The sequence below is a fragment of the Gorilla gorilla genome, chromosome 7 (genome assembly GCF_029281585.2).
Source record: "Gorilla gorilla gorilla isolate KB3781 chromosome 7, NHGRI_mGorGor1-v2.1_pri, whole genome shotgun sequence".
NCBI lineage: Eukaryota > Metazoa > Chordata > Mammalia > Primates > Hominidae > Gorilla > Gorilla gorilla.
In genome coordinates, this window is record NC_073231.2 from 116,351,352 (window position 1) to 116,371,099 (window position 19,748).

At 34.7% G+C, this 19,748-nt stretch overlaps 1 long non-coding RNA gene and 1 pseudogene across 4 annotated transcripts in view; both read left to right on the plus strand.

Moving 5' to 3' along the window:
* LOC134759115 (uncharacterized) overlaps nt 1-19,748 on the plus strand; it is an 891,009-nt gene that overhangs the window by 561,289 nt on the left and 309,972 nt on the right. The gene's annotated exons all lie outside the window — the stretch shown is intronic.
* On the plus strand, nt 287-19,034 carry LOC101124755 (ataxin-3-like; annotated as a pseudogene).

Below are 19,748 nucleotides of genomic sequence, written 5' to 3' on the forward strand. Positions count from 1 at the left end.
TATAACAGCATCAATGAAGAAATCTGTCAAAATGGATATGCTTCAAAAATAAAATCCTATATGTGACAAATGAAAATGGGCTGGAGAAAATCAAGGAGTCAAGGTAGATTTCAAGATGTTGTACAACCTGGTAAATGACAGTGCTATTTCTAAGGTTGGAGGAAAGATGAAGTTTGAGGTGGGAAAAATTAGGCATCACCAGTAAATGTCGATATAAAAGAGGATTTGATCACTTTTAGTTTTAAAAATGGAGAAAAGAAATAGGATATAACCAAGAAAAATATGCATGAGTGAGGATGAATTAGGAAAACGCAGAGAACATGTCACTGGAGCCAAAGGAAGAAGGAGGAAGAGTTACAGAGTAACAAATAATGTTGAAGATGAAGACCTTGGCATAGGCCACCAGCAGCAGAGGGAACCAGGTAGGACCAGAGCCAAGCCAAGGTGGCTTAATCTCATGTTCAAAGTTCCCAGAAGGAATGTGTATATGTGTGATACAAAGTGATAAAATTAAATTCTGCTGGTTAAAATCAAAACCTAAAATAAGACAAACACTAAAACACACGATGTAATGAAGCCTAGCATAATGTTTTTTGAACAGTCTTGTTCTTGATCGAAAAGCATAATGAGTCTGATCTGTGGCAAACTCTCTGGGTCATATATACTTATTTGTATAAGCAGGTTATTCTCTTCAAATATCAGCTCCCTTAGCTATAAAATAAACCATACTCCATTATGTCAAAATTTGAGTGTTTTTTTTTTGTATCAAAGAAATTCTGGTTTTAAACCATGTAAAATACATCAGATGTCCTGATTACAACTGATTAATGAGTATTGCACAGTATGTATACTGATTTATCTACTGATTATCATTTAAAATATATATGTTTAAATGCACCTAAAACCTAAACACCAACAACTAAAAAACAGGTTCTCAGTTAGGGTGTAAGTGGAAAGCACTTTCGGCTGGGTGTGGGAGCTCACGCCTGTCCCAGCACTTTGGAAGGCTGAGGCTGGTGGATCACCTGAGGTCAGGAGTTTGAGACTAGCCTGACCAACATGGTGAAAGCCTGTCTCTACTAACAATACAAAATTAGCTGGGCGTGGTGGCGCATGCCTGTAATCCCAGCTACTCGGGAGGCTGAGGCAGAATAATCTCCTGAAGCCAGGAGGTGGAGGTTGCAGTGAGCTGAGATGACACCATTGCACTCCAGCCTGGGCAACAAGAGGGAAACTCCATCTCAAAATCAAATCAAATCAAATCAAATCAAATCAAATCAAACAAAATAAGCACTTTCTTTTTTTTTTTTTCTACATTTGTCAACACTTAGATTCTTAGTCACCAGTTTTTGACAGACTAAACAAGATAAGCTAAGAGTCATGACCTGAGCTGGTATCATGAAACATTTTTGAAAAGCATTTTCCACTAAAGACCCATGCATTTTTATTTCTTCTGATGAGTTTTTGCCCTTGAATTAGAAAATTGATAATTTTACTATGATGCTTTGACAATTTATTACTACTATTCTATTTTCATCATCTTTTTGTACTTTTCAGACTTAGAAACATGAACATTTTATGTTTCTGCTGTTATATGAAATATTGTCAGCTAATATTTTAGTCTCATTTATCTTTGTTTTGTTAATCAGTCATAGGCCAATTTTCTGCAAAATTGATTATCGTCTGTCTCTTGGTATAACACAATATTGTTGATCATGCAGTTTTCTCAATTAGACATGCTGTGCATCTCTATCCCGCTGTGTTTCACCTCATTTGTATACACTTAAAATTTTAGAGATAATTATTAATCAAAACACAGTTATTTTGCTTTCAGTAGCAAACAAGAAATGAGACCATGTTGCTATGATTTTTCTCCAACTAGAGTTGAAGAAATGGTCAGACCATTTTTATTAACACTAGTGTATATACCATAACTATAATATATTGTTTACTTAGTGACTACAGCTATTTCCCTTATGAAATAAAAGATATTCATCATTCAGACCATAACTTTGTTAAATGTTTTCGTTTCATGTATGTTTATGTTGAAAACACTTATAATATATGAGAGTAAATCTAAGAAAGTAGTTTATAAAACATTTTATCTTACTAAATTCTGAATATAGTATGTTTCTATTCTATAGTTATTGCATTATAAGATTATGACATAAAAGTCAAATAAAGACAACTGGGATATAATTAAACTACAGAGCATCTGCACAGTAAAAGAAAGTATCAACAGAGCACGTAGACAACCTAAAGAATGGAAGAAAGAAGATACTTGCAAACTATGCAGCTGACAAAGGCCTACTATCCAAAATCTATAGGAAACTTAAACAAATCAACAAGCAAAAAACAAACAACCTTATTAAAAAAATGCACAAAACTTTTCAAAAGAGAACATAAAATTGGGCAAGAAACATATAAAAAATGCTCAGCATCAGCAGTCATCAGAGAAATTCAAATCAAAACCACAGTGAGATACTATCTCATACCAGTCAGAAAGGCTATTACTAAATAGTCAAAAAAGCAGCAGGTGCTAGTGAGGCTGCAGAGAAAAGGGAATGCTTATACACTGTTGTTTGGAATGTAAATTAGTCCAGCCACTGTGGAAAGCAGTCTGGACTTTTTTCAAAAAAAATTAAGACAGAACAACCATTTGACCGAGCAATCCCATTACTGTAGACATGTCGAAAAGAAAATATGTTATTCTACCAAAAAGACATGCACTCATATGTTCATTGCTGCACTATTCACAATTTCAGACATTTGGAATCACTCCAGGTACCTATCAATAGTAGATTGGATAAAGGAACTGTGATACATACATACCATGGGATACTATGAAGCCATCAAAAAGAATAAAATAATATCCTTTGCAGCAACATGAGTGGAGTTGCAGGCCATGATCCTAAGTAAGTTAACACAGGAACAGAAAAATCCCATACTTCATAGTTTCACTTGTAAATGGGAGCTAAGCATTGAACAAACATATATGTATACATAAATACAGAAACAATAGAGACTACTAGAGGGTGGAGGGAGGGGGTAGGTTAAAAAACTACCCATTAGGTAGTATGCTAACTATCTTGGTGATGGGATTTGTACTGCAAACCTCAGCATCATGCAATATTCCCATGCAGCAAATCTGCACATATACTTTCTATATTTAAAATATAAGTTGAACTTTTTAAAAAATGTAAAGTAAATGGAAATATAATAAGCAATTTCAGTGACTTGACACAAAGTAATAGAATGTTGGACTTTATTCTACTCCAAAAATGCATTTATTATGTTCTTCATGATAATGAAAAAAGAATTGAAGGAGATCTATTAACTATAAGCTGCTTTAAGGAAATAAAACCATAATATAGTAACATACTTGGTATTTCCTCAAATGAATCAACTATCTAAAACTTTTAGAAAATTAGAAAACTTTAAATTTGACTGTGTAGTTGACGGTATTATTAGATTGTTCTCATCTACAAACAGGTAGTACACATTAGGGCTCTCCTATTAAAAGGATGCCTTTCTTAAGAAATACATCTTTGATTAATTATTTTTGGATGTATGGATAAAAATCTGAGTTTTCCCCAAAATAATTCTCTATGAGTAACATAACTGTCGATACAAATGAAATAAAACAGTCATTTGTTGATAATTACTTGTTGAAGCTGCTGATGCATTCACAGCCTTTATTATACTTTTCTTCTTTTTACTATATTTTTGAAAATTTCCATTATATTTGCTTTCAAAATCTTTCCTTAAATCTATAATTTTATTTTTGAAATGTTTTCCAATGTTAGGTGAGGAAGAAGAGAACCGTATTGACAACAGCATATAAGGGTAATTATTTTCCCAGTATGATTTAATCAATGAAACAGAAATAATAACTATCAGATGAATGTATTATAAAAGTAATGTATTAGAAATGAAAATATTAGATTTTCATAATTGTGATCAGAATGATTGTGCACTTGTGACACATGATAGATCCACAAAAATATTATTGGAATTAACTACGTAACTTAGGAAACAAATACATGCTAAACAACCAATCAGAAGGAAAAAGATATGCTATCTGTTGATAATATTATCACAAATACTAGTATTTGTGGAAGTTAATTTTCAATAAATTAAAATAAACAAAAAAGATAAGAATACAAATTGCCATAATCCCAGAATCCAGAAATACTTATTCCTAATATTTTGATTAATGTATTTTCACATTTTTCAACTTTTTCCATACTTTTAGTGTTTTGTTGCATAATCACAATAATGTACATGTATGCCTACTTTTAACAGTTAAAATGATAAAGTAAGTTATAAAATAAATATTTGCTTATGCCAGTTTTGTAGGTTTGAATTCTATGTGCCATAATATTTCACAGAGCCTTTTTTAGATATTGATATTATTGTACATGCATAATATGTTCCTTTTGACCAAATATATAATTATTTTCAAACACTTGAAAATTTATTCATTAATTTTCATTGCAATAGTTAATTTGATAAAAATGTCAGATCTCTTGGAAAATAATGTATTATTATACTGATAATTTGGTCATATTATTGTCAAGAAAAATATTTAAGATGAGACCATCTAGTTGAATAAAACTATATTTAAATTCAGACCTGTAAATCCCAGTGCTTTGGGAGGTGTAGGCAGGAGAATCCCTTGGAGCCAGGAGCCTGAGGCAAGCCGGGGCAGCACAGCAAAAGCCTGTCTGTTAATTTTTTTTTTTTTAAATTAGCCAGTTGTAGTGGTGCATGCCTGTAGTCCCAGGTATTTGGGAGGCTAAGGTAGGAGGATTGCTTGACACCAGGAGTTTGAGGTAGCAGTAAGCTATGATAGCACCACTGCACTCCAGCCTGGGAGAGAGGAAAGGAGTTTATTAAACTACTTAAATACTTAGGGACCCTGTCTCTAAAAATTAAGTAAATTAATGAAGCCTATTTGTCTACCATTTAATAATTCAATATTTTTATGACAGATTATTTGTGGACTTTTTTCCTAGTGACATATTATTTAGAGTCAATTGATTTAACAGATGCAAAAAAAAAGGATTATTGAAGAAAAATTAGTTTTTTGTAACATCAGAAACAAATTCTTGTATCATTTTCTTGTACAATTTGGTGAAAATTAATTATTGAACATGAGATAAAAACCAACTCTAGCACAGTTTAAATTAGTCAATTCTAAATTCTACCTCTAGCCTGCTGGATATTAACCTTTCTATGATACAGGTACTTCCATAGGTATGTGATTTTCATTTTATCTGCCTTCTGCCTACAGTTGAATTGTACGCTAACCTTCCCTTATTCTCATGTCAAGGTGATAACATTGTTCCAGATAGGTCTGGGTTACATAATGTGGTGGTTAATTTTGTGTCAATTTGACCAGATCACAGAGTACACAGATATTTGGTCAAATATTACTCTGGGTTTTTCTGTTAGAGTGTTTGTTTTTGGATAAGATTAACATTTAAATGAATATACTGAGTAAAGCAGATTGCCCCCGTAATATTGGTGAGTCTGATTTGATTGGTTGGAGGCCTAAATAGAAGAGAAAGGCCAATCCCTGCCTCCCACCAGCCAACTAAAAGAGAACTCTTCTTGCCTGATGGGCTTTGAACTGGAACACTTGTTTTTTTCACACTAGAACTGAAACATTGGCTATTCCTGGGTCTCCAGGCTGCCAGTCTTTGGACTAGAATGGCACCATCAATTCTCCAGGTTGCTGACTTATCCTGAAGATCTTGGGACTTGCCTGCCTTCATGATCACATGGGCTAATTCCTTATAATTTATCATTCAATTATCTATCTGTCTATCCATCTATGTATTTATTTACAAAGCAATATACAAATAATTGAAATTTACTGCTCAAATTCTGCATATATTCTGAGAAAAGGTGGATGCAATAAAGAAACTGTAATAGTGTGTGGCTTACCCAGAGTGAGACACAGTCAGAAATGTTTTTTATAAAAATTAAATCTACATAATCAGAAACCCATATGTGTGTACTCCATAGATGATTAATATGAATCCTTTCAATCATTTACATATTCATTGTTAAAATACTTTGGATTGATTACTACATTACTCAGCTTCTGTTAAGTATGAAATGATCATCCCCAAAAATCAGACATATGCAACATTAGGCATTTATTCCTTGTTCTTGGGTTTGCCTGTTGGTTTGGGCAGTTTGGCCACATTTCAGCTCCATACATAGCTGCCAAGAGCATGTTCTTATAGAAGATGTGAAGAGGGCACAAAGGATTCATCCTCTCCCTAAATGTCATAGATAGGTAGGTAGGTAGGTAGATAGGTAGGTAGATAGATAGATAGATAGATAGATAGATAGATAGATAGATAGATAGATAAAAATTATAGATAAATAATATATAAGCGTTCCATGTAACTTGTCGTGTAAGGTCTAAAATTAAATATGTGCTGCCTTGACATTTGGTAAAATGAGAAGGGCCTCAAATGACCTAATTGGCAAGATATCTGCCTGCTCTGCTCTTGCAGATGACACCTAGTCAAAGAAACCTCCTTATCTCAGAGAACAGGTATACTTTCTGCTTATCTCTGAGTGGTGGATTTCAGTTTCCTGTTAGCCTTCAGAATTATGCAAACAACATAAGGACTTCCCCACAAGGAAACCAAAAGTCACTCTACTCTAGATTCTACAAAGCGTGCCTCCCACAGTACCTGGTTGTCCATTCCATTCCCAAGTGCAACTGCCAAATATGGCATGGGTTGTCCTCCTCCACTGGACTGTGAGTGTAAGTGACTAATGAACTGCTGTCCATTTCATCTGTCCAGTGTTAAGAGTCATGTGTTCAGCCATCTTCATAATCCTAAGGCAGGAATTCCTCCCTTATTAATGGGGTTAATAGGACACAATAAAAATATAACATATGAAAAATAGATAGGTAAAAGCATGAATTGAAATGCTTAGGCATTCAGGGTCTTTTCTAGATTTTGTTCTGACAGTGCACATGTTGCAGCATATTCATAAACAATATTAACATGAGGCAAGTAACAGAGAGAAACAGATCTGAAGGTTTATAATTTCAGTTATTGCATTTTAAAATAATAATATACCTCAACATTGCTTCTCACCATTCCCCCTTAAATTATCCCACCTGCCCTAGTTCTCTTTTCGAGGGAATAAGTCCATACTTTTTCCTGTAATAAAATTATAAAAGCTAATAATATTTCTAATGTGTATTTAAATAATGGTTCGGAGCCAGTTTATTCAAAAATCACATGTTTACTAACTTAACCATAGTTCTGGAAAGTATGCAATTTTTTACCATCTGGCAAAAAAACCTGTCTTCATTAATTTTGACATTAATGATGATTTTTAATAAAACTTATCTGAGTTGTAAGCTAGAAAATGATGGACCACTTGAGGCTCTATTGTATGTATATATATATATATATATATATATATATATATATATATATATATATACTTTTTTAACCTAGTAACTCAAATAGTATTTAATGTGTTATAATACACATAGAATTTATCTAGAGCTGGTATAAATAGCAAGGTACAAATATGATTTATCATGTTTCTATATCATTTTAAGTATTTTTTGGCTATCATGAATATTTATAAATAAGTGAAAAGATTATCATTATTTGCAACTCTGTTCAAGTTTTACTGTTGAAAAGCTGAGACTGTATAAACATGTCTAAAAGCTGTACTATTCCAAAATCTTGTAGATGCAAAGTTATTTTATTTAAAAAAGTATATATAGAGAGTTATCCTGAACTTCAGACTTCTGTATCAGTATTATCATCTAGAATTCTATTAGTGTTTCCATTTTGGTCTAAAGCATCATTATCTCTTTCCAGTATTGTTTCAATCGCCTCCTAAACTGATCTCACTACATCTTCTCTATACTCCCTAGAAACTGTTCTTCATCCTGCTGCTATTTTAATTTCCTTTTGAATGTGCATAATTTTGTGGCACTCTTCTAATCAAAATTATCCAATAACCTCTTATCTCAGAGAGAAAAACAAAGTTTATATATATATATATATATATATTTATATTTATATATATGTGGTTTTCAAATTTGACTCTACATTCAGTCATCAGGGATTCTTAAATTTGTTATGGCTAAACCTTAGACCAGATCAACTGAATCAGAATTTGTGGAGTTGGTAACCAAGCAATGGTACTTTCATAGTGATCTTAATGGGCAACTGGGGCTGATAACCACTGACAATTGTGTTCTAGCTCCTACTTCTCTATAACTTTATCTAGCACATTCTTTCTTTCCAACTCTACTGCAGTCACATGGCCTGGTGGATAGTCCTCAAACTGCTACTGCCATTAGATAAAGAAGGATCTCCTTTTCTGAGCTGGATATTTTAAATGGTTCTAGTCGGCCTTCCTGTAGCAATACTCTTCCCCTAAATGGGAGTCTGTGGAGACAGAGAATGTACCAATGCACATAGCAATTCTAGAATATGCTACAAACACCTGGAATCCCATGATTCCCTATCAAAAAGATTCTAATCCCACCTCCAGGGCCTACACAAGCCTCTTCCCTGGACCACCTTCACAAGTGTGGTGGCCCGGAGTGGCCAAAGGCTGTGTTCATTGGGAAGTGAATAAGAGATTGGATATGCCAGAGTAATTCCCACAAACACATGTGACCCTTTGTGGTGTGATACAAAAGCCCAGGGTGGAAGAAGAAAAGAGGTGAACATCAGTCTGGTGTCCCACTTTGAGGGCTTGCCCTTCCCACAATGGTATATGCTCCTGTGTGGAATTTCAGAGTCCCAAATCCCAGTCATTATAAAGGTTTAATTGTCAAATATAGATTATAATGATTTGTTAACTTGATTTATAGTTTTAAAGTATTTAAATATATGGTTTATAAACCTCTATTTGTACTTTGGTCCATGACCCTACAAATGTTAAGAACGGGTGATCTCGAACACGTGAAGCATGATATCGTCTTGAGGACTTTGCGCTTTTGTTCCCTTTGCTGGTACCTCCCAGAGTTCTTCATGGCATTGTATCCCACTTCAACTCTCTGTTTAAATATGATTTTGTCTATGAGGTCTCTTCTAACACTCTTGTTTTGAATGATAATTTGCCTCCTCTCCAAATTCTAACATGTTCTGTTCTCTAAAGTTTGCAGTATATTTCTCCAAAAGCTTATCATTGTTGTGTCCTCTGGTGAAAATATTATCCCATGGAAACAAACACCTATATTTTGCAGAGCCCCAAATTCTAGGAATTTGAGAAAGAGAAGCAAAATGTCACGAGTGAATACAAGAGGTAATAGAAATGACTCCCATTTTCACCCTTTGATTTCTGGACAGTTAATTTTGAATAGGAGAAGAACATAAAAACTATATAGTGGTTTCTGATATGAAGCATATACCATATTATGAAAGTCATTATTTCAGTCTGCAAGGTGTTTGCTGCCCAGCTGGTACCATAACTAAGTAGTCAGAAACAGCTAACCCATCATGCTCTCAGGCTACCTGCTTCAGTGTAGTGAGGGAAATGGTAAGACTAGTTATGTCAACAAGTATGAGCCCATTGCCTAACCTTGTTTGTTATAAAATAACTTCCGTGTTCAAAAGGAATGATGTGAAGAATACTGAGGGGGTCATTAAGGTATTTGATAAGTCCATAGATGATGAGTTTGACTAAAGCATTTTGGATAGGAAAGTTAAATTAATAACCAGAGTATCTCTTCTAGAGAAGACAAAGCACTGCCCTTTTCACAATGAAAGCTGTTCAATGTAATCAGCATGCCAGTATCCCCCTGGGGAATGGCACAGTATTAGAACTTAGTATTGATCTCTGCTGTTGGCATGTTGGTCACTCACCCATAGTTAGCCAGATCAAGCTGGCTGTCAAAGCCCCATATTACTGAGCACAGCATAACATCCATCCCTGCTGATATAACCACTAAGTTCCTATGCCCACTGGGCTGCAACAGAGATATCTGGGCAGAGACTGGTTTGCATCCACAGAACGGTTCCGCTTGTCCACATGGGTTTTAAGATTGCTGAAATGCTTTTTGGCTTTCCTTCATATGGAACACAAATATCATTATATTTTGTTCCCATTCAGAGGAAGTTTATCTACATAATTCTTCCCAGAATTCCCTGTCACCAGTTTCCCAATTGTGTTCCTTCCACATCCCTGATCATCCAACCAGATAATTTGCCACTTGTCATGAATGACTTTAGACCATTACATCTGGCATTTTCTTCTTCTTGGTAAAATGAACAATCAGGTGTACTGCTCAAAATTCTGTCCACTGGACAGATTTTCCTTTATCATGATTTTTAAATGATCTTCCAGTATGAGGCTAAAACTTTGTAGCTCTCCACATTCAGGTAGTATCAACATATTATGTAGAATCATTTATAAATGGGCTAGAGTATTTGTTTCAGTCTAATGGACATAAGAAACCATATCAAGTATTGAAAGTGAGGAAGCAATTTAACAGGCATATGAACAATGGACATGTGGACCACTTTCTAAGATGTCTTATCTGAGCCTTCAGGACTTACTTGAACTCAATCTCATATATAACAATTTTGCTTGATGATGAAGTGCTGCTGTGCTCACCTAATTTTATGGTTCAGTCAGTCAGACAACAACCTTTTCATGATGTTCACATGATAAATTTGTTGTTAATGGTCAAGCATTAAGTCTCTACTCAGGCTCTGTAACATGCACAGATCGTTTTCTTAAATGAGAATAGTTATCCCTAGAGGGTGGTGTAATTTTGTTAAAATCTTTAGAGGTGCATTATGATTATCTGCACATGCCTGCCAAGTGCTCTATACAGCATACCTGGTTGTCATAGAAATGGCAAGAAAAATTGGATCTGCTGAGTCATATGGTCCAAGTGGCAGAGCAATTTGCAAGCAACCTGGATCTGCTGAAGAGCCTTTTCTTGATTGGAGCCACACTCCAAACTAGTAGCTTCTCAGGTTACTTGATAAAAGTTTTGGATTAGCAAGCCCAAGTGAGGTATTTGTCACTTAGTAAATCTAAAAATCTCAACAAACATCATGACTCTTAATTTAAGGAGGGGACAGTTGCAGCAACTTGTCTTTAATTGAGAAATTGTATCTTACATTGTCCCAGGCTGCTAAATCACTACAAAGCATGATGAAAAAAAAAAAACTAACTAAACTAAAAATCCATGTAGTTGGCCTGTAAGCAATGAGAATAAATGAAATTTGAACTTGCATTTTTCTCTTACTGCTTTGAAGCCTCCAACTTTATAATGTGCATGACCTACAATAGAGTTGATGCACTTTACCATGGAACTTCAAAAGCACTTGGCCAAGTACTTGAAGATGCTGAAGACAGAGACCTAGTGGGAGCGCCAGGTGCTGCAGATCCAACTACTTCCTCATGCCAACAAGATAATCTGGCAGACTTGTACAATATGAGCCATCTGAAACCATACCTAACTTTACATCACATTTCTGAGTTTAAACATGGGCTGCTGCTGCTTCACTTCCACCTTCTAAACCTTGCACAAATTTATTTTGTAGCCAACACTACACTAGAACCTTAAAGGAAAGGCAATTTGAAATTACATAATTCCAGTTTAGCTAAATTTATACAAGACAACATCACAGTAATTATTGCCATCTTAATTTCCTCTTTCTTTAATAGCCAGAATCTAGATAATTATTTTGAAGTCATACTCATGTTTCAAAATTTAACAAGATGTGCTATGTCTTTTGCAACTGTAACTCAATTATTGACCCCAAACCCTTCTTTCAAGGTAGTTAAGTGATAGCTCATCTAGACTTGTAAGTGCACCCAAGGTAACTTAAAGAATAATTCATACATATAAAAATCAGATCAAATTATTAAATATTTAAAAATTCTGACAAAATATTCATGAAGTATTTTATAATTTATCAAAATATATTGCTTTACACATTTCTTGGTGCATGAACCTCTTAAAAATGAATATATAGTCTATGTCATTTTATCAGTTTACGGAATGTATTTCTACATTCTTTCAACACATTTATGAATTGACTACCAGATGACTGGAACATGGTGCAGAGTTTATAATAGTAATGAAGGTAGGCAAGCCCCAATTGTAAAACAATTAGTATTCTGGAAGATAAAGGGGAGGGAGGATAGGAAAAACCAGGTAATAAAAAGTAAAAGTACTATACTATACCTCGTGAAGTTTTATGAGGTAAAGAAAACAGAGTACTGTGGGAGAGAAATATAAGTCTATCTAAAGGAAGTTACTTTTGTTAGATAAAATTTGAATTGGAAAAGCAATAACAAGAAGGTGATCACTGTAGGAAAATCTAAGGTAAGAGATCTAAGATAAGAGTTCTCCAGCAAGATACTAAGGAAGGGGAGCAAGCTTGGCATGTTGCAGGAGAAAAATATAAACAAAAAACAATGGAGTGTCTGGAACATAATGAGAAAGGGAAGAGTGTTGCTGGATGAAGTCAGAAAAATAGCTGGACTCAGAATATGTAGCATTTTATAGGCTTTGTAAATAATCAATATTTATTATCTTTCACAGCCTTGAATTTTTGAAGTGTAAAGACCAGATGTTTTGCAGAATGCCCCTCTCATTGGGCTTATTTGATGTATCCTCATGATTAGATTTAGGTTATGCATAGGGATGCCAAGGAGGTAATATTGTATCCTTCTTAGTGAATCGTATCAAGAGTCATGATGTCTCCAACTTGCCGTCAGATGGCTCCAAAAACAATCAGTGTAGTGGGGGAGGGAGAGGAGAAAGAAGGTTGGGAGGAGGAGAGAACAGAGAGGAGTGATAAAACAAATGGGTAGAAACATTAAAAAAATTACCATTCATATATCCTTTGCTTAGGTATGAATGTTCTTTGTTCTATTCTTCTAAATTTTATGTAATTTTGAAATTATATCAAAATAAAAATGACCCAAAATAATAAATAAATAATATTGATTATCTAAATGTGATATGGAGACAATTATTTTTAGTATAGGAATGGTATGATATAAATTACATCTTAAAAATACCTTCTCTTTTATGAACAGAATAGACCCTTTAAAAGTGGTCATATGTAGAGACAGGGAAATTAATCAGGAGACCATAATGCTAGCCAATATAAGAAGTAATGGTGACTTCAACTGGATTTTATTCCTAAAGATAGAAAGAAGTGGCTATCAGATATGTTGGAAATAGAAAAACAGGGCTTATTTATGTACTGAATTTAGAGTTATGTGAGGTAATAACCAATCAAGAACCTTCTTGGTTTCAATCATGAGCAAATGTGTAAAATGTGTTGCCATTTACTGAGACTGAAAGCCTGTATTAGGAAAAGTTTTAACAAGGAGTTTAAGGGGATGGAAATTATGAGCTATGTTTCAAAAATGTAAAATGTGATATTACTATATAATACCCAAGTGAAGATATGGATAATTTGAACAATATAAATATTTTGTGAGCCCAAAAAAGTCAAATGTCATCAATTTCATATGGTTTCATCAGCTAATATTATGTGGTTGTGTATATGAATCTGCAGTTCAGAGAAAAGCTCAGATTTAGAGAGAGATTTGGGAAGCATTGGAATATTGATGTTATTTAAAGCTATAAAACTGGATGTGATCACATAAAAATGTAAATAAAAAATGACTTTATAGGTGAGCTAACAATATGATATGTATAAATAAAAATTGAGGCTGAACACAGTGGCTCCTACCTGTGCCTTCCCCAAATTTTGGGAAGCCAGGGTGGGAGGATTACTTGAAGTCAGGAGTTCAAGACAAGCTTGGGTGACATAGGGAGATCCTGTCTCTACAAAAAAGAAGAACAAACAAAAAAATTAGTCAGGTAGTCCTAGCTTGTAGGGAGGCTGATGTGGGAAGATTGCTAGAGTCCAGGAGTTGAAGGCTGCAATGAGCTATAATTGTCCACTGCACTTCAGCCTGGGTGATAGAGTGAGACACTATCTCAAGAAGAAAAGAATAGATTGAGAAAACAAGTATAACAGGAAAATTCAGAAAAAGCAGATGAAGTGATTAAAATTATTTGTACTTTCTTAAACAAAATATTAAAACTATTTTTCAGTTTGATCTTTTGGCATTGCTGTGTTTCATTCTCTGTCACATAAATAAGTAAATACAATTTTCTGAGTCACTGTGAGTCTGTAAAGTTGGCTCTTGATTTAATAAAGAATCTTAGCAAACCTTTTCAAATTTCACAGCCCTAGGACTTACCTAACTGCAATATTCAATATTTTATATGCTGCTCCAACTTCTACCAACTGTCCTATAAACTACTAACAGTTTAAGATAGACTCAAAAAGAAATACACAACCATAATACTTTATGTTTTATTGTGCAATAAATTTGACATAGATGTTCCAAACCCATATTTACTTGATAAATGGTGCAGTGTAAACTGATAATTTCCACCTTCTCTTCTCTTTTCATCAACAGATTGTTGACTTTTTTATCTTATATTCAGGAGCTCCATCAAGGACAAGTATATACTTGCTATATACATCAAAGCAGCATTTTTCAAATTCCTACTACTCAGTAGCAAAAACAGAAATGTAACAGGAAAATGAAAATAGCTTACTAGATGATATAAAATTGCTCCTAGGATAAATCTGGAGGACCAGGCTGAAAAAAAAAAAAAATAAGCAAGAACAAGGTAACTAACCAGTAGAAACAGACTACTGAAACAGACTGGCTAGATGCTACTCTGAATATTAATGTTTCTGGAAACAGCCCTGTCACCACTCAGGAATGCCACTCTTGGAAATGTGACTCTTTTGACTTGAATAACCTGAAATTTTCTTGAATAGCTTTCACTTTCCCTTAACATTCAATGCCTAAGAAAGAAACATGTGAATTCAAGCTCAACCCAAGTTTATATGTCTATGAGCTATTACGGTGTGAATGTAGGATTGGGCCCTGCCTGCCCCAAGTTCCGCCATCACACTAGGGATTCCTTCACAATTTAAAGGATATTTACATGATGGATAATTAACAAGTAGCAAATATCTACTGTAACCAAAATTATACATGCAATCTTCTTTTATTTAGAAAAAAAAGATCCTATATGACATAATACAATTATTTATTGTACAACTGAAACAAATTTCATTTCCAAGGGAAAATTGCCTAAAATTTCAGTAATTTTTGCATCCAATTCTATGTTTGAATTCTCTAGAAAATACTTACTGCTTTTTACAGGAGGAAATTTGTTACAATATAAATATAAGTGCAAACACTAGCCAAGATTTAAAAATGGATAAAGGCTCTAGTTTTTGTGTTTATGACACATAATTTACAAATTACCTCCTTTATCACCCATTTCAAATTCTTCTTGCTTTGAGACAGCAATCTCAACCTGACAGGGTTATCTACCTAATTGTTTGATCCAAACTTACGTTAATGAAATATCTGTGACTTTGGTGTTCCTGCCTGTACAGATTACAATAACATTTAGGCCTCCGTCTGTTGTGCTAGTGGGTGCAGTATGGGCTCATCTGAATTCTATCCGTATTCTTCCCTCCATTATGTAATATTTACCTATTTGGATGGTGAGGATTGATCATCCCAGTCAATATAAATATCCCGTTTTGACTTTTGACTTAATCATATGAAAAGCTACATTGGCCAGAGGCAATCTCTTGGAAGCATTCTTCAGAGCCCAGACTTTCAAATGAGGAAAGCCACAAATCATGGGGGATAAGAATACACTTTTTTCCCAAGTATGTATTTAGGTGTAATTCAACTTCTGTCCTTTGTCTCCTACTGCATTCTACTTATGGGAGGACATTTTTCAAAGATTGGTTGTTAGTTCAAAACACATTTTATAGTCTTCAGGACAACATTATAACTATTCAAGTTTCAGGCTTATGTGTTGGGGAATGGAGGGAGATATATTACATATTTAGAGCTCATCAAGTTAACTAGTGTTATGTAGTCCCTCTGGTTGCTTTGGACAGCAGGTGGAACAGAGGCCCTATAAATAACCAAGCAGTGACCAAAAGGAAATGTCATAGAATAATATAAGCTATGCTTATTTATAAAATGGCTTTAGGAGGACTTTTTTCACCTAGAGCCCTGATGGGCTTATTAAAGGACACTTTTAAGAAATTTATTCTAGTTCTCAAATACTAAGTAATGTGGGCTTATCTCAATCATGTATATGGCTGCCTGCCTCTGAGATAACCTCCATTGGTCTCCACCTCCTAGTGTTGATACCATTGTGCAGTCCATTCCCACCTTCTACTAGGGTTGATCTATGTGGCCAGTAGAATATGACAGATTGATGGTATGTTGCTTCTGTGATTGAGTTATAAAATATATTGTGACCTCCATCTGGGTCCCTCTTTTTGTTTTTGTAATTTCAATAGCTACAGGAGTACAAGTGGTTTTGGGTGACATGGATGAATTGTATAGTGATGAGGCCTGGGCTTTTAGAGTATCCATTACCTGAATAGAGTACATTGTACCTTATAGGTGATTTTTCATCCTTCATCCACCTCACACCTTCCCTCATTTTGAGTCTCCGATTTCCGTTATACCTCCCTGCATGCCTTTGTGTATCCATAGCTTAGCTCTGACTTCTAAGTAAGAACATGTAGTATTGCATTTTCCATTTCTGAGTTACTTCGCTTAGGATAATGGCATCCAGTTCCATACAAGTTGCTGAAAAAACTCATTATTTTATTCTTGTTTATGACTGAGTATTTTTCCATGTTGTATATATACCACATTTTCTTTATCCACTCATCGGCTGATGACCATTTAGGTTGATTACACATGTTTGCAATTGTGAAATCTGCTGCAAGAAATATATGCATGCAGGTGTCTTTTTAAAATTGTGACTGCTTTTCTTTTGGGTACAAAACCAAAACTAATAAATGGGACCTAATTAAACTGAAAAGATTCTGCACAGCAAAAGAAATATTGAATAAACAGTCTACAGAGTTGGGAAAAAAATTTGCAACCTTTACATCCAACAAAGAACTAATATCCACTATCTACAAGGAAGTCAAACAAATCAACCAGAAAAAAAACCAAATAATCCCATTAAAAAGTGGGTAAATGATAACAACAGACATTTCTCAAAAGAAGATATACAAATGGCCAACAAATATGAAAAAATGCTCAATATCACTAATCATAAGGGAAATAAAAATTAAAACCTCAATGAGTTACCACCTTACTCCATTATGGGTACTGGGCATTATTACAAAATCAGAAACAGTAGATGTTGGTGTAACTGTAGTGACAAGGGAATGTTTATACACTGTTGTGGGTATGTGAATTAGTATCTCACTTTTTAAAGTGACTTACTAGGGAGAAGTCAGCTGCAAGGGAGCATAGCTTTATGTTGAGACTCATGTGATAATCAGCTGGGACTTTCTGCCAGTGACCATACAAGTGAGCTACGTTGGAAGCAGATCCGTCAGTCTCTGTCAACTTTCAGGTGACTGCACTTTGACTGACAGCTTTACTAAAATCTTATAAAAGATCCTGAATCAAGATGAGCTATATAAACCACTACTGAATTTCTGGTCTCAAAAACTATGTGAGATAATAAATGCTTGTTGTTTTAAGCTGCTATTAATAATTCTTAGAGCAATTTACACAGGAATAGAAAATTTAGTCTGTTTAGAAGGTTGTCTTAAAAACATTAAAGAGCTATATTAATAACCGTTACTAGAAGCCCATAGTCCTTCTTATGATTTTGGACTATTGCCATAGAATCCTTGGGATGTCAGTTTAACATAAGATATAATTTTAGTACTACTCAACGGACATAATTAAATATCAAACCCATTAACCAAAGAAAGTGGGATACATTTTTTTCCAACAGAAATTTTGGTATGCCACAGCAAGAAAAACATTAAAGCATAATTAAGATATCTTGGTGTAAACAGATGTTTTAGAAAACACACAGTAGGAAAATGAAAACACAGTGAAACAATTTTTGAAATTAAGATAAATGGTTAAAAATCGAGCTTCTTAGACAAATAAACAAGGAGTCCATCTTTCATGACAAACAAGAAGGCTCGCTTTGTGCTCAGCATTGCCAGCATGATTTATTATAAGGAGAATATTTTAGCCCTGTGGAATTATCTTCAATTGTACATCAGCTAGTTGAAGAACAGAGGATGAGAATGGCAGAAGGAGGAGTTTTAGAGAAGAAACTAGAAACACATTTTTACAGCAGGCTTCTGGAAATATAAGTGACAGTTTTTTCCTTTTGTTTTTGTTTTTTCTCTATTCAAGTTATAAGCAATGCCTTGAAAATTTGGGGTTTAGACCTAATCTTGTTCAGTAGTCCAAAGTATCAAAGGCTCAGGATCAACCCTATAAATGTAAGATAATTTATATGCAATTACAAATAATACTTGTTTACAGTTAGAAAGTTAGGAAAACAAAGTTTAATTCAAAAACTTTCTTGACGGTTTCAGACTTAACATCAGATAAATACCTTGCACTTTTCTCAGCTCAATTACAACAGGAATGTTATTCTATATTTCTTGTTAAGGATGATCTGCCAGACTGTGAGGCCAACCAACTCCTGCAGATGATTAGGGTCCAATAAACGCATGGACCAAAACTTATTGCAGAAGACTTAGATAAATTAACAGCAAAGGTTCCATAAAACAGACCTGGAATAAGTCTTAGAGGCAAATGATGGGTCAGAAATGATAGATGATGAGGAGCATTTGCAGAGGGCTCTGGGACTAAGTCGCCAAGTAATTGACCTGGAAGATGAAGAAGCAGATCTCTGCAGAGCTATTCAGCTAAGTATGCAAGGCAGTTCCAGAAATTTATCTCAAGATATTCCATAGACCTCAGGGACAAATCTCACTTCAAAAGAGCTTTGGAAGGGAAGAGAAACCTATTTGAAAAGCAGCAGCAGCAGCAGCAGCAGCAGCAGCAGGAGGTAGATTCACCAGGACAAATTTCATATCCATGTGAAAGGCTGACCACAAGTTCAGGAGCATTTGGGAGTGATCTAGGTGATATGAGTGAATAAGCCATGTTTCAGGCAGCTGTGACCATGTCTTTAGAAACTGTTGGAAATAATTTGAAAACAGAAGGAAAAAATATCATTCAAAAATAATTTAGGCTGGATGTGGTGGCTCGCATCTGTAATACCGGCATTTTGGGAGGCCAAGGTGGAAGGATCGCTTGAGGCCAGGAGTTCGAGACCAGCCTGGCCAACATGGCGAAACCCCATCTCTACTAAAAATACAAAAAAATTAGCCAGTTGTGGTGGTGCACACATGTAGTAATAGCTACATGTGTTGAGGCATGAGAATTGCTTGAATCCCAGGAGCAGAGGTTGCAGTGAGCCGAGATCATGCCACTGCACTCCACTCTGGGTGACAGAGTGAGACTCTGTCTCAAAAGAATAAAAAATAAGTAAATAAATAATTTAAATACTCCTATTTTTCCAATATTATCCTGTGTGATTACAGCATAGGATTCCAACATTATACTATAGGATAACAGCTCAGGTCCATTTTGGTAGTGTGTCAAATATATGAGGAAATAAGACTTTTAGGTGGCTTGCAAACAAAATAATGAGAAAGTGGGAAAATGCATCAGTTGTAGGACTAAATAATGATCTTTCAAATATTAGCCAAAGAGGCATTCAGCAATTAAAGAAATTTAAAATATTTTTTAAAAATTGAGCTTCTTTTCCTCACCATGATTAACTTAGGTACTTA